Below are 14,377 nucleotides of genomic sequence, written 5' to 3' on the forward strand. Positions count from 1 at the left end.
TTCAGCAGAGAGGGACGTAGACTCCCAAATAATTAATTGAAGCTTATTGGCAAGAGGCTTGGCTGTTTGAGTTACCTTTTCCGGACCCCTCAGAAGTCACCCAGAGACTCAAACCCACTGCTTTCGCCTACAAAATCTCTGGAACAAGCCTTCGTGCAACCCAAACTCCGTGACCCAGAGTTCCTTTCCCATTGCTGGTGGCACATCAGACTTGTGAGCAAGCAAAAGCTTACCGGGAGCATCGCGGGGTACCGAGGCAGTGGTGTTCAACCACAAAAATGAAAAGCATTTCGAAGCGAGGCGATTTCAAGGTGTGCAAGGTGTCCTTGCTTGTTGCCAGGTGGAAACCGAGATGGGGACGGGGCTGAAGATCTCTGCATGAAGCGCTGTTCGAGATGCGCCATTCAGGGGCACGACAGCACGAAGGAAAGGCCGCCTTAGCTTGTTTCCTGAATCGGTGCCTCGGAAAGTTGCACTATTATCCCTTCGCCCAAGTATAGAAATCACCAGAAACCCCATAACCGGCTCCTGTGCTGGTTTTCCACTACCTCCCACAGCAGGAAAGGAAAAAAAAACCCCTATTTTTATTCCACAGCCTCTTTCCACCCACCCATCGATACCGAAATGCATTGCGAACACCGAGCCATTGGGCGCAGACATCCCCACGAGGTCCCGGGGGTTGTCGTCATTACGGGGAGCACTTGGCCTTGCAGCAAGGGACGGGGACCCCGGCCAGGAGCTGCACCCCCCGACGCCTGCGGCCCCCAGGTCCCCCCTCTCCTCGCCGGACATCTCTCACCCCCCCATCCTTGTGAAGGTGCCGGTGCCAAGGGCGGCGCAGTTATAATTGACATCATGTGTGCATCGGGCTATGTTAGAGAGCACACATGGCACAAAATATATCTGGAAAAATGAAATAATAAAAAAAGAAAAAAATCGCATTTTCCTTCCCCGCTCAGGAGCGGGGCCTGTGTAGCAGCATAACCCAGTGTACATACGTTGTTAGACACAGTTTAAATATAGCATCTAACTATGAAAACATGAATAATTGCGGTGCTTAAAACGTCTGGCTAATCTTTAGCAGAACTGCAATCAATCACCGGTGTCAGACTGGGAAGCATTTCTCAGTTTCATACACAAAACCTTCCTTCAAATGCAAACTATATCTACTTTCAGTGTTTGGACTGACTTTCCCATCTGATATTAATGGAAGCGCTCTCGGCATGAAGAGGCACTGGTCGGAATTGATTTTCTGATTTTTTTTTTTTTTTTACTAAATAATACATCCAGTCAGGAATGACAGTCATAGGGAAAAAAAAGAAATCCATTCCCTGAACAGATCAAGGGGAATTTGGACGGTTTTGTAGCTTTATTAAAGAAAACACAGGGAACACGTTCGGCTGATCTTGCTCTTTGCTCGCTGACTTGCGAGGCCATGAAACGCGGCTTGAGAAAAGCAGCAAGGAAAAGCCAGGCCTAGGGCTCAACCCAAAAACCCTGGAGCAATTTGTGCCCACCGTCCTTATCGGCTCTCCTCTGAAAGCTTGGTAGTGCCTCACCTTCGATGGTGAAACACATAGTCAAAAACACTGTATTATTGACAAACTGGGGGACGTTTCTTAATTAATAGTTAACACTCAGTCATTTGAAGGTCAGCTGCACACTCTAGTCCGGGTCCCTGCTACGCTGAAGCTTTTCCTGTCCCTCGGTAGACAGTAACACATCTCTAGCTTTTCTAGGAGAGTCTTTCTCATGTTTTCCCCAATTTCCTAGAGAGCAGTTGCATTTTCTGCTGCAGCACGGGGCACACGGCTGGCTCACCAGTCTCTCCTTGGATGGAAGTAAGTAACGACGAAGTAATCCCAGTTTAATTAATCTGAGCTCCGGCCAACCACTGCTCCGTGCAATTACTTATGTGCTGATTCACACGAGACCAGGGCACGTCTTCCAGAAGATCACTCTCTGCTCCACCAGATGATGTGTGAGCAAGACCAGGAGAACCATGTCAAGTCTCCTTCTCGTCCCCAAGACCTTGCTGAAGACCAGCGCTTGTAGACCCTCTTCAGGGTCTACCGGCTGTTACAGAGTTAAGCTCACCAGTTAATGCAGTTTTACAGCCAGGATTAATTTTTCCCACTTTATTGCGGCAAAAACAGAAGGGTCCTGTCACCATTTACCATATTAAATAAGAAAACCTCAGAGCTGGCAGCAGTAGAAACACTAATTATTCTGGTTGCTGGCATCAGACCACTGCGAAGCCCAGAATTCATCTGAAAACCTCTGGCTGATAAAGCTCACTGAGTGTTTTTAAGCTGTCAAAACCCCCTAGGTTGGCTCGAAGTAGGAAGGAACCTGATCTGATTGGATCCTAAAGCAATTCAGAGCGGACGTGGGCAAGCACAACCCACTCTGTTATGCATCTCTTGCTACTTCTTTCTCTCCATCTTTTATGATTTTTTTTTTTATTTATTGGTTGTTTTTTTTTCCTGTGGGCAGACTCCAAAAGGCAAAGTACCGGCAAGCGAGCTGACAGCCGAGGCGTGCGCCTAAGAGCTGACATCTCAAAACAAGAAAATAGGGTTCATCAAAATTAAATAGCGCTAAGCCTGAATCCGCAGCCGCAGTTCAGGCGATGGCATCTGGAGCCCGCGCGAGGCCCTTTAGGGGAAAGTCTTGATAAAATCTGATGAGTAATACCTGTATTTTTAAACAGTCACTATCTGAGCACAAGGGTGTATGTAAGGTTGCCTTTTTTTTTTACACTGGAACATGCAGTTTGTTACAGGTGTAAAAAAATACACCAAATCCATGCCGGGACTGCAGGCAGCGTGAAACCCCCCGGGTGATACTGCCTGCTCCAAGAGCACCCCTGCCTGCGCTGCCCGCAGTCGCTCCCCACTTCGATAAGCGATTTGCTCCTGCAAACGTGCCGTTTGACACACAAGCGCTATTTTCTTTTCTTTCCTTTCCTGGTTCAGCAATCTGGCTCTTATCATCTCGGCGTCGATGCGCATCTTCATGGCCGGGGTCAGAAACTCCCGTCTGAAGATGCTCGCCGTCACCTCCAGCCCGCGGCTCGCCCTGTGCCCATAACCCTGCCTTGTGCCCTTGAGCTGTAACCCAGAGTCATGTGGACTTGGGTCATCTCAGGAAATACAGTGAAATAAAGAAATCCCTTCAGCTTTTTTTTCCTTGTTGGGCAGAGCTGCTTGCAGGCTCGGGGCTTTTGCGGCAGGTGAGGGTGCCTTTTTGGAGGTCCTCCCCCAACTTGGAGAGTTATTTTCCAACCCCGTTTTTCTGCATCTCACATCATCCTTGCTCTTCTCCTCACCAGCAAACTACGGGAATAATTGCACTGCCACAAACGATGCTAATTCTCCCTTAACTTGGCCCATTTTCAGGACACGCTATCCAACAGGGACACCGTGGTACCGGTGAAACCGGGAAGAAATGCTTTGTTCGGAGCCCACTACTCCATTTGTGGATCACATATGCTACCTCGGGGTATCATCTTCTCGTTCAGTCTGATTTAAGCAATTCTAGTCACGCTTTAACTGCCGAATGCTAAAAGGAGGTTTGCCATGCTGCAGGGAGGAGCCCACCGCGCAGAAATAACCCCAGCAGGACGCTTGGATGCTCCAGGAATTACCGCCACAAAGGCGTTCCTGAGCTGATGTTTGATATTCCCAAATGCAAACCCATAAGCCAAGTTTAAAAAATCAGCTGGCAAGCGGTACCAGACGCCTCGCACGCCAGCTGACGGCGGAGCCCGGGACGCAACCATTCCGCAGAGGTGGGGATTTGTGTTTCGCCTCGGCCAAAATATGTTGGCGCCTCTTTTCTGTTTCTTCTCTCCTCCAGGCAGGTGTGAGCCCAGCCTTCCCTCGGAGCCACCCCACTGCGCTGGGAGGACTGGGGGCCGCTCCGTTTCCTCGCTCATCAGATAAGTCCTTGCGGGAATTTTGGCAGCGAAGCTCCGAGGACGAGCTTGGCTCCGCTCCTAACAGTTGGAAGTACCTTCGAGGCAGGATTTGTTTCGATAAGGGATCTCTGGCTTCCTCCTTTCCTTTGCCCCAACATGTCTGTGAGTTTTCAGATCCTGTTAAGCTCTTGCTCCAGAAGGACAGCACCAAAGACGTTGGTGTTGCCTCTGACTTCACATCCTTGTGCGGCTGCTAAACCTCGCGGGTCCGAGTTTTGCCGATACGTTACACTAAACACCCAAGGACCCTCACAGACTCCTCCCGTACCAATTCAGCCCCACAAAGCCTACGACGACAAAAAATCGGCTGCTTCTCTGGAGGAAATGATCCTTTCCAACATGGAAGGAAACAGTTATGGCTTTATACCCTTCACGTGATCAGGATAAAACTCGTTTGGTCTACTCTAGCTTTTAGGAGGACTCTGTTACACATCGTTGAAGTTTCCCATCATCCTTCGGGGTGGGTAGACTAAGGAGGTTTAAATGATATGCCCAAGGCAAAGGCAGCAGAGCAAGTCAGTGGTTCCAGCCCAAGCCATGGAAAGAGCCCTGTCTGCCCACGTTCGTAAGAAATTGGATGGCCAAAACACTGAGAAACCATGTATCTCGTCATTCAGAGACCTGATATCAAAACGCCTCATGCAATGGATGGTCCATACGGACCCGTTCCCCCACACCACTCTGCTGCAGGGAATCGGATAGTCTCGCTTGAACCTGGGACAAAGGCCGAGGGGCAAAGAGCAGATTTATTTCTGTAGAAGGTTTTACCATCTGAACTTTCTGACTTGGGGCTGTTAGGAGATTTGGGATGCCTCTGGAAGACAAACTCTTGCTGGAGGAGTCCAGCCTTATTTAACCGGAAGATGACTAAAAGCTGCTAACAGATGGCAGAAGCATTTACCTTCTCGTGCAGGAAAGGACACTGGGAGATTAATCACTAATTCCTGTAGCATCGATTATTGGGGTTGCAACGACAAGGATCAAAATAAGGCAAAACCTGTCAGTCAAAACACTAAATAACTTAAATTCCTCCTGCCTCTCATCCTCCACGATGATCCTGAGCTACTCCAAGTTGACACCGCTGATTCCTCCAGATTTTAGTTCAGCGACTCGCTGTGCACCAACAGCTAATTGCTTTGGAAAAATATAATTTATTAGCAAGTCTCCAAGCCATCCATTCTTTGCCAACATCCAAATCAAGAGCAGATTCTGCAGGAAAAGATCTGAAATTTTTTCTCTCCTGGGGGAAGCCAACTTGGTCACACAAAAACTCGCTCTTTGTGACCTTCAGATAGGTGGGTCATGGGAAATCTGTGTTGTTGGGACATTTTCTCCAGCAGCTACTATGCAATAACTCTCCCTGGAGAGACTTCGCTGGGCACATGATGCACAGCTGTAGAAGAACAGGCTCTGGAAGTTCATGAAGAGGGAGGTAGTGGGGTCTAAGGGGGTCAAACTCCCATTTAGCATCCAACGTTGGGGCAGCACAAGGCACCCAAAACTTTGAGAGCCGAGGCTCCCTATGCTGTTGCTCCCAGCTGCCTGCTAGGGAAGACAACATGCTTGAGGTTAGGCTTAGAGAAATCTTTGCACACAGTAAATACGAGGAAATTAAGGCAGGATGGTAGCAAATACGCTGTAAATTCCAATTCTGGTTTGCTCCCCGCTCATCGCCCCAAAGAAGCAGCCTCTTTCATTGACATTACAGTAATTTGCCCAATTGTCAGGATCAGCAGGCATCTCGCTGGGGCAGAGCTGCTCAGTCCGAATTAGTAAAAAGCTAGCAACAGAAACCCTTTGACAGTAAGAGGCATTTGGAAAACTGCATTTCTGGGTAAGTTTCCACCCCGTAAACACCGCGGGAGTTCGATCACGGCTCCGAATTCTTTTGCTTTCTGTTATAACTTAGCTCTTGTTCCCGTGCCAGCTTACATAAGCGAGGGAGCACGGCTCCATCGTTACAGCGGGGAACGAAGGACGGGGATGTGTCGGTGCAACCAAGGAGCCACTTTGCTCCGCTGCACCTCCTCTCCCAGCGTATCACCTGGGCAAGGAGATGGCCTCTCCAGGGAGCAGAGGCTCTTGCTCAACACGTCCTCCGCTACCCGCAGAGCGCCCTGACATCTTCCCGTAAAGGCGCTAAAAGTGTCTTTTGTTATTCACTGAGCCCCGAGTCAAACAGAGGTTACGATAAATTAAAGACATGAGCATTTAAAATTGTGCTGAAATGAGCATTTAAATCTCTGCCTTCTCGAAACGCCTTTCGGTCACTCCGGATGGATAAAACGGCGTCTGTTCCTTGGAACCGGGGCTCACTGCGCATGTGAAGGGATGGGGATCCCCACCGGCGCCAGGCAGAAGCTGTCAGAAAGCCGACCAGATGTCTGCTCCGCCGCGGCCGCCCTTCCAAGGGAGGATCCGTGGTGTGGACAGCAGCCAGGTGGAGGAACAAAAGGGCGCCTGGTTGGTTTTTCCTCCCGTTATTCAATACTGGGGCTTAGCGGTCACACCACATTTGCCTCCTCTCCTCTCCGCTGATGGATGCTCGGTGCCCGTCCCAGCTCCAACACACGCAACGGGGTCTCAACCTTCCTCGCTCTGCGCCGCTGCACGCTATCGCCTCTCGACTCCTGCAAGGCATCCCAGGCCAAAATATAATGTTCCTTAAATTTGCCGGATGAGAGCACGTTAACAGGCTGATCTTTCGAAACTTTCCCATTCTTCTCATAATTTATTGATGAAAGGATTCCTCACTGGTTAGGCAATATCCCTCCGGATGAAAGCCTGGCTAAGTTTCTCTTCTTTCTACCACCCTCGGTAACGCACACCTCCTCTCTAAGGGCCCCCTGATGAAAAATTCACTACTCACCAGGCTCCGCTGCCAGTTGTGCTGCTGATGGATCGCGTTACTTTTTACCTGTTCAGATTAATCAGGTTACAGCTCCAGCCTGCCAACAAAGCATGGCCTCACACCTCAACTCCAGGACCTAAATCCACGTCCGGCATCAGAGTCAGGCAAACACCGAGCTTGAAACCAAGCCTGGGACTCAGGAGTGGCTTTAGCCATCATTTTCAGGTGAAGAGAAACCTTAATTTGCACCACATCTAGCGTGTAAAACCCATTTATACTTGCAAACTGTAGTTGCAAAGAGCAGCGTGCCAGCCTGGACTAAGAGCTGGGTGGTGGGAATTGAGATTGAGGAGCTCTGCTGCCCTACAACAGCATCTCCATGAGTGCTCTGAGACTGTAAAATGTGTGCAGTGCTTCCCCTCCCACTTAGGTAGGGCTGTCTGGAAGTTTAATTTGTGCTTTTAATGATCTGAGACGCTTCTGAATGAAAGCTGGGGTAGAAATACTCCTAATTACTTTGCATATTCTGTACCCCACCAGGCAAAGTTTATCACTGGGAGTAACTCTCATCTCGCCAGAGGACAAGGCTCATATAATATCTCTTCAGTGCTTAAACCCAGCTTAGTGGTCCTTAGGATTTTACTGCATGGGAGTAAATCCTGACTCTGAACTTGTTTGATGGAGCGCTTCCACCATCGACGCAGCTTACGACCAACCCAGCAGCTGCGGTCTTGACCGAGCATAACAAAGCTACCCCAGGAACGATGTTTTAAAATGCTGGGGACACGTTTCTTCTGCACACACAAAATATATCTCGGCCATTTTAAAAGAAGGAAATGATGCCACCATTCTACCCCGGACATCGGCTAGGGTTACGGGTCATGCAGCTGGCATCGTAGGGCGCCGCTTATTCGGGTGCCGCTCGTTCAAAACAGGGACGCCCTCACGCTCGGCTGGACCGTGTGGACGAAGCGACTGACCTGCTGCAAATTCCAGCCTTTGCTTCATCCACCTGTTCTGGTCAAACCAGAACCGTCGCTCAACCTTAACCAGAGACCCAAATACTAGTTAAAGGAGGTAAAGTTTCAGCTGTGGGAAGCGCAGGTGACTTCTGCAGCCAAATTCCTTCATGGTGCAGTTCCACCACCGTAACTATTGTCACTCATCACAAACGTCACAGAGGTTATTCAACAATCAAAACTAACTTCTGGGAACTGCAGCCCTAAGACAAACCAACGGCATATGAAAATGCAGCAGTTTTTAACTCATTACATTTCCAACAAAACTCAGAGGCCAAGAGGGCAGCGTCTCAGGCAACAGCTTTTATTTTCAGAGACAGCTTAAACGGCTATATAAGGTAACAACATTAATATTAATAATAATGATAATAGGGACAGTAAGAACCGATTAACACACTTCATGCTTTGGATTTTCAAGGTCAGAAGCGTAGCTCCTATGAAAGAAACTAACGAGCTTCTTAAAGCAATTTTCTTAAGCAATTATTGCAGGTTTGGAGCACGGTTCAATCTCGCAGTTCTTTGCTCACAGGAGAATAAACCCATTTCTTAACACTGTTGTGTTTGTCAGGAAATTAAAATCTACTGGTTGGCACGGACTGGCCTCATCATGGTATTTTACTATGATTGTACGTAGCTGCGGAGCTCTCTGTTGCCTTTATTCTACAAACTAGAAACCAACTTATGAACTTGAATAAAGCCTCAAGTCCCACATTAGATAGAATACGCCCATTCCACAGCTGTGGAAAAGTCAAGGACACAAGTTGCCCAGTATCATCAAGATCAACTGGCAAAGCCAGACCTAGAGCCTCCCAACTCCCCAAACCATCTATGGAAATCCCCCTCCTTCCTTCTTCCAAGCACCTCTGGAACAAACTCTTATAAACAAGGTTGAAGAAGGTTCCTTCAACATTTCTTCTGCTCTTTGGATCTACTGTGTGTTCTGGGGTGGCTCTGGGTCTCCTGGCTCCTAATGCACTGCGGGAACAAAGCCAGCGTGTTGTTTGTTTTCTGTAAGTTACATCTTTACTTAATTTTTCCTGAAATGCCCAGAAGTAATTTATTAACAATGACCAGGATTCCCTGCAGAAGGCGATATTCTCAGAAAAGCAAAGCGCTCCAGCAATGAAAGGAATGTGCGCGGACCGACGGGCAAAGAACTAATGACTTCAAATAAAGGCCGTAACATCTGGCTTAGTTTAGCCTAAAGCTATAACCAAACCACAGTCTCCTCAACTCTACTGGCACCGCACTCGTGAAAAATCACACGACTATGAGATGACAGTTCGGAGTCGGAGCGGCAGCAAGTAAATATCATTTGATTAGGTGTCACGTAAAACCGTCTTCGCTGAAACAAAATTGATGAGACGTAGCTTTGATCCCCTGGGACCTCTGTTCGATCGTATAACTGGATGGCTGAAGCGAAGGTGGACGTATTTAACCCCCTTAGAGACACCGTCAAGCTGAGAGGTGTTGGCAGAGCACCACCGAGACTCCCGGCCGGCAGGGAAGACTAAGAGCTTTCTCACTGCCATGCAACGCAGCAAATTCATATGCTCTGCTTCTGCTGCACTCCTTTTTTTTAAAGACTTTTTTTTTTAGTAATTACATGGGAAAGACAGGCACAAAGCAGCTCCCACAGCTCAGGTTAGCATCCATGCCTTTGAAAACACGTTTGTGATTCAGATTGTAGCTCCCCGGGTGTCGAAGCCAGGGGAAAACAAGGGCATCAAGGCCACCAAAAGCATAAGAATGACACAAGCCTACTTTAATCCACTTACTTTTAAGGCAAAAGACTGCAGCTTTGAAGATCAGGGTAAAAGAGGTGGGTTTTAGCATGCTACCAGACTTCTTTAAGACACCATCAAAGCAAATCTAAGCCCCGAGACCACGTCTACCAGGCGAAAACTGCTCTCGATGTCATCTCTCTGCAGAGACGCTGTTCGCACCTTCACAGGGCGGAAGGCGAAGGGGAAAACATAATTTAATATGGTCTTGACAAATTTTATTATGTCTCTATAACAACTGTAAAACTGACTAAAACATGTTGTTAAAGGCTCTAGCCCATGGGAGAATGAATGTGTGCATTATATAAATTTTGCAAGCACAGTAAAGCTCTTCATTGCTAGAGCCACAGGAGAGCAGAACCAGAGTAAAGCAAGAGGATGCAGGGTGGGATACGTTATCTTCAAAACAAATACTCCAACCCATCAACCATTTTTCATGTGTTTTCAACATGTAATTTCCAAGGTTGTTCATTTAGCTGGAAGGCAGCCCGGTTACGCTGCCCTTTACTTTTAAAAAACACCACGCTACTGTGAATTGCCTCGTTTTATTTTAAAGCCAAAAGGGTGGCAGGCAGCGAGTGTGGAAACTCCACATGTTGTTTTTAAGCGAGCTGTGCATGGGAGCGGGGGAGGGAGGATGCTGGGAGCCTCGCTGACCTCCCAGACCTGGCTTTTCCCCTTACGCTGCTGCCTGGTGGGTGCTCGGCATCTCCAGCTCCCCGTGCGGCTCGTCGTGCTCCACAGGCTCAGCTCCCAGGGATCTCCCAGAGATCCCGGAATCCCAGACTGGCGGGGGTTGGAAGGGCCCTCTGGAGCTCACCCCGTCCCACCCCTGCTGGAGCAGGCACCCCCAGAGCAGGGGCACAGGGCCGCGTCCAGGCGGGGGGTGAATGTCTCCAGGGAAGGGACCCCACAGCCTCTCTGGGCAGCCTGTGCCCCTGCTCTGGCACCCGCACAGGGAAGGGGTTTGTCCTCATGTTCAGGGGGAACTTCCCGTGTTCCAGCTTGTGCCCGTGGCCCCTTGGCCTGGCGTTGGGCACCGCTGAAAAGAGCCCGGCCCCATCCCCCTGACACCCACCCTTCAGATATTTATAGGCATGGATGAGATCCCCCCTCAGCCTTCTCTTCTCCAGGCTGAACAAGCCCAGGTCTCTCAGCCTTTCCTCACAAGGGAGATGCTCCAGTCCCTGACCATCTCCGTAGCTCTCCCCTGGACTCTCTCCAGCAGTTCCCTGCCCTTCTTGAACTGGGGGGCCCAGACCTGGACGCAGCCCCCCAGATGTGGCCTCTCCAGGGCAGAGCAGCACCCTGCAGGGTAGCTCAGTGCTCTGAGCTGAACAGGAGCCTTTCTACAGGCAGAAGCTGCTCCTACGGCATGGACAAACATCCCCAAGAAACTAAATGCCATCACACACATGGTGATTTCCACCCTCATTGATGGAAGACAGATTTAAGCTCCTGTGCAAGAGCCAGGTTGCTGTATCCAAATACCCCCGCACCCCCCCGAAACGCTGATTTCATCAAAAGATCCAATTGCAACCCTATCATTTACCAAAAAAAAAAAAAAATCCTCTTAGAATAATCTACTTTAAAAACTAAATCTCATTTGTAGGTTGTTATAGCTGCTACAGTCCGTAACATCCACGCACAGAGCTCCCATGAACTCTGAGGAGAGGGAGACGGACTTCGGTTGGTCCGGAGTGTTTTGACAGGTCGGTGTGACACTGGATGCAGCCGGCTCGTTACTTACAGCGCTCGCCACAAACAGTTTCAGTAACGTGCCCAAAATGCCACTTGAAAAGACAGCGGAAAAATATATGAATAAAAACCCAAATAAGAGCGATGGCATTAACGAGATCTGTGCTGGGTTTCAGGGTCGATCGCTCAGCTCAGGGTCAGCTCCAGCCTCCAGCCTCCGCCTGCGTGTTTTCCATTTAGACTAGGCTGACAGCAGCAATAATCCTGTCTTTGCAAAGCACCTATCACACTTCTGGGGCAAGGCTGACTGTTAGTCGTTGGCCAAAAACAGCTAAAATGACCCTCTTCCACCCTAAATTTTAAAGTTTGTTTTAAAGGAGGAGCTTCAGGTCCCATAGGAGTTTGCAAGAAGACAGTTTCCCTGCGAGAAAAGGAACAAAACCTTCATTTTTTTCCCATTACTATTTGGCTTTTTATCAATATCCACATATATCAAAGCTTTTCATGGAGGAGAGGAGGAAACCGAGGCACGAGGACTCTGGCCGAGACGGGGTGCAGAGCTGCGGCCCCCGCGCACTGCTCCGCACCGGTCCCCGCCGACTCCGTCCCTGACCCGAGAAACCTGGATCCTATTAGTGGCTTTGGCAAAGCGTTTGGGCCAGCACTTTGCTCGTGTGAACAACTCCTGTGACTCGAACAGCGGGACTTTCCTGCGCCATGATTCAGTTTCCATCCCAGCGGGGCTGCTGGGGCCAAGTTCGGAGTTTCGGGAACCTCCGAGGAAGAGGAGCGATGGGATGCCGGGAGATGGGCAGCCTCTGATCTAAAGAAGTCATTATCAGAAACGCTGATTTTACTATTTACGTAATAGTATTTATTGTTTACCTTGAATTTACTACTCTAGGTATTGAATTTACCTTGAATTTACCCCAATTACTATTTAGACCTGCAAACCAGCTGGCAGTTCACCCTGAAACACAGCAACGCTCAGCCCAAGAAGGAAAAGGTTGGCCAGACAGCAGGGCTGCAGTGTTTTCCCAAATCTTTTTAAATTAAAGCTGACAAAAACCCTCAAAATGACCCAGAACGTGAAGGGCAGATGAATCCCATTCTTCTGTGACATACGGGAGGATGGTTTCCTCCCAAAAGCTAATTCTCTAATTCTCTCAGCTTTACGCTAGTTTCATCTCTAAAGGGTCTGCGAAGGAGAGTGGAACGCAGGTTCCTATGGAGAAGACCTGCCTTGCAGACGCACCAAAGCCAGCGTTTGCTCCTTCAAGTCATCCTGCTGGTGAACAATTTTGCTAGAACAAATCATCTAAAACTCAAACTCAGCTCTGAAAACAGCAAACGCCATTGCCTGGAGCTCTCGTTTGAACTTAATCCAAGCGGAGGGGTGTCCGCCAGGATGGTACCTCCCAACAAGCATGGTGCTGGGACATGTCTGGGGGTGGTTTTAGAAAGGACACATGCCACCCGGTGAAGCTGCTGTTGACCATGCCTTAACCTCCTGGGGACAACCCCAAATCCCCTTACAGAGTCGGTAAATGAACTGCCCTGACCCCATGACGGGGTGCGATGGCAAATGACTCAGTAAATCACAGCGTTGCACGGACCGTGCTTCCTCCAGCTCCTCAGTCTCCCCTTCTCCCGTCTATATGCTGATTTTCTAGGCTATTTTTTTCCCTTCTGGCCTTACCTAATGAACTGCTGAATCGGTTCGACACCTCCAAGCCATGACAGATGGCTCCACGCGTAGCTGCTAACGTGCTGGAAACCACTGATGGACGCTGCTTGCTGCCTGAAGCCAGCACGCAGCGATGGGGGAGCTTTACTGGGGTGGTTTACATTTCAATGGGTTTGTGCCTTTTTCCGCTATTTATATCATAAGTGTGATCAGATGAGAGAAAGAATAAAAAAGTATTATTTCCACAGACCATTACATCACCTTTTCCTCTTGGAAAACTTGGTAACTTCATATGTATTTATCCATACAGCCCCACACAAGCTGTACTGTCTCTTTATGAGAACAGAATATTCTCGTCATGTATATTAAAGGATAATCTATAGGAAAAATACACTACTGGAGAGAAATTTGTGCTGGAGGCTTCCTCTGCCTTCAGAGAAAGGTGCAAGTGGCCAAAAGGCACTGGGATATTTAAATGCCCTAAATTATAGAGTCTGCAATTAAGTCCCTGAGCAATGCTCCTCCTCAAGGCAACGAGCGTCTGGGACGCCAGGTGACGTTCACGGAAAACTTCCACCCTTTGAGGGGATAAAATGGAAGCAGCATTTTTCCACGAACGGGGAAATGGCATGCGCACATTCATTTCATCAACCTGCTTCCACAACCATATAGAATAACGTGCCCAAGAGGTTATACGGCAAGTTTGGACCCCAGTCATTTCAAATAACGATGCCTACCTCCATCAAGACAGAGGAGAAAATCGAGTGAACTTAGGTTGACCTTAAAGAAATCCCTTAACCTAAAAATATAAAAGACAAACTGTTTCCACTGAGAGCTGCTATATAAAACCACCCTCAGTAAAAGCACTGGGCTCCTTTCAAACTAACCTCAAACATGAAGCAAATTCCAGCCTGCTATTTTCCTCTGGCATCCTGGAATGTACATCTCAAGGACAGAACTGGCTGTTCAAATTAGCTCCTACTGCTGCAGAAGCGATTGTTTTCAAACACTTTTGAAAAGCAATTCTGCACAGGGTGTGCATTCCAGGGAGGATTCCCTCCCCCCTCCAGGTTTTAAGCATTAAGAGGAGCGGAGCAATAACAGACTCTGTACGCTTCGGTTCCGAGTTGCCACAAAGAAAAGATGCATGACTTTTTTTTTGTGTTGCTTTTTCCTTTACAGTGTACTAACAACAACTTAATACCACACAGAATCATAGAATCATTTAGGTTGGAAAAGACCTCCGAGCTCATCGAGGCCAACCAGAGATGCCTCTGACCTTGGACTGGACCTTCCAGGGGGAAATGACACGTTTAGATGAGAACAAGTCAAGCCATTTGCGGAAAGACTCCACTT

The 14,377-nt window shown here is 48.6% G+C and overlaps 1 protein-coding gene across 3 annotated transcripts in view; it reads right to left on the minus strand.

Annotated features, from left to right (window-relative positions):
- Window positions 1-14,377, minus strand: part of EXOC6B (exocyst complex component 6B) — a 313,474-nt gene that overhangs the window by 47,363 nt on the left and 251,734 nt on the right. The window lies entirely within an intron of this gene.

This window comes from Phalacrocorax carbo, chromosome 4 (assembly GCF_963921805.1).
Source record: "Phalacrocorax carbo chromosome 4, bPhaCar2.1, whole genome shotgun sequence".
Lineage (NCBI taxonomy): Eukaryota > Metazoa > Chordata > Aves > Suliformes > Phalacrocoracidae > Phalacrocorax > Phalacrocorax carbo.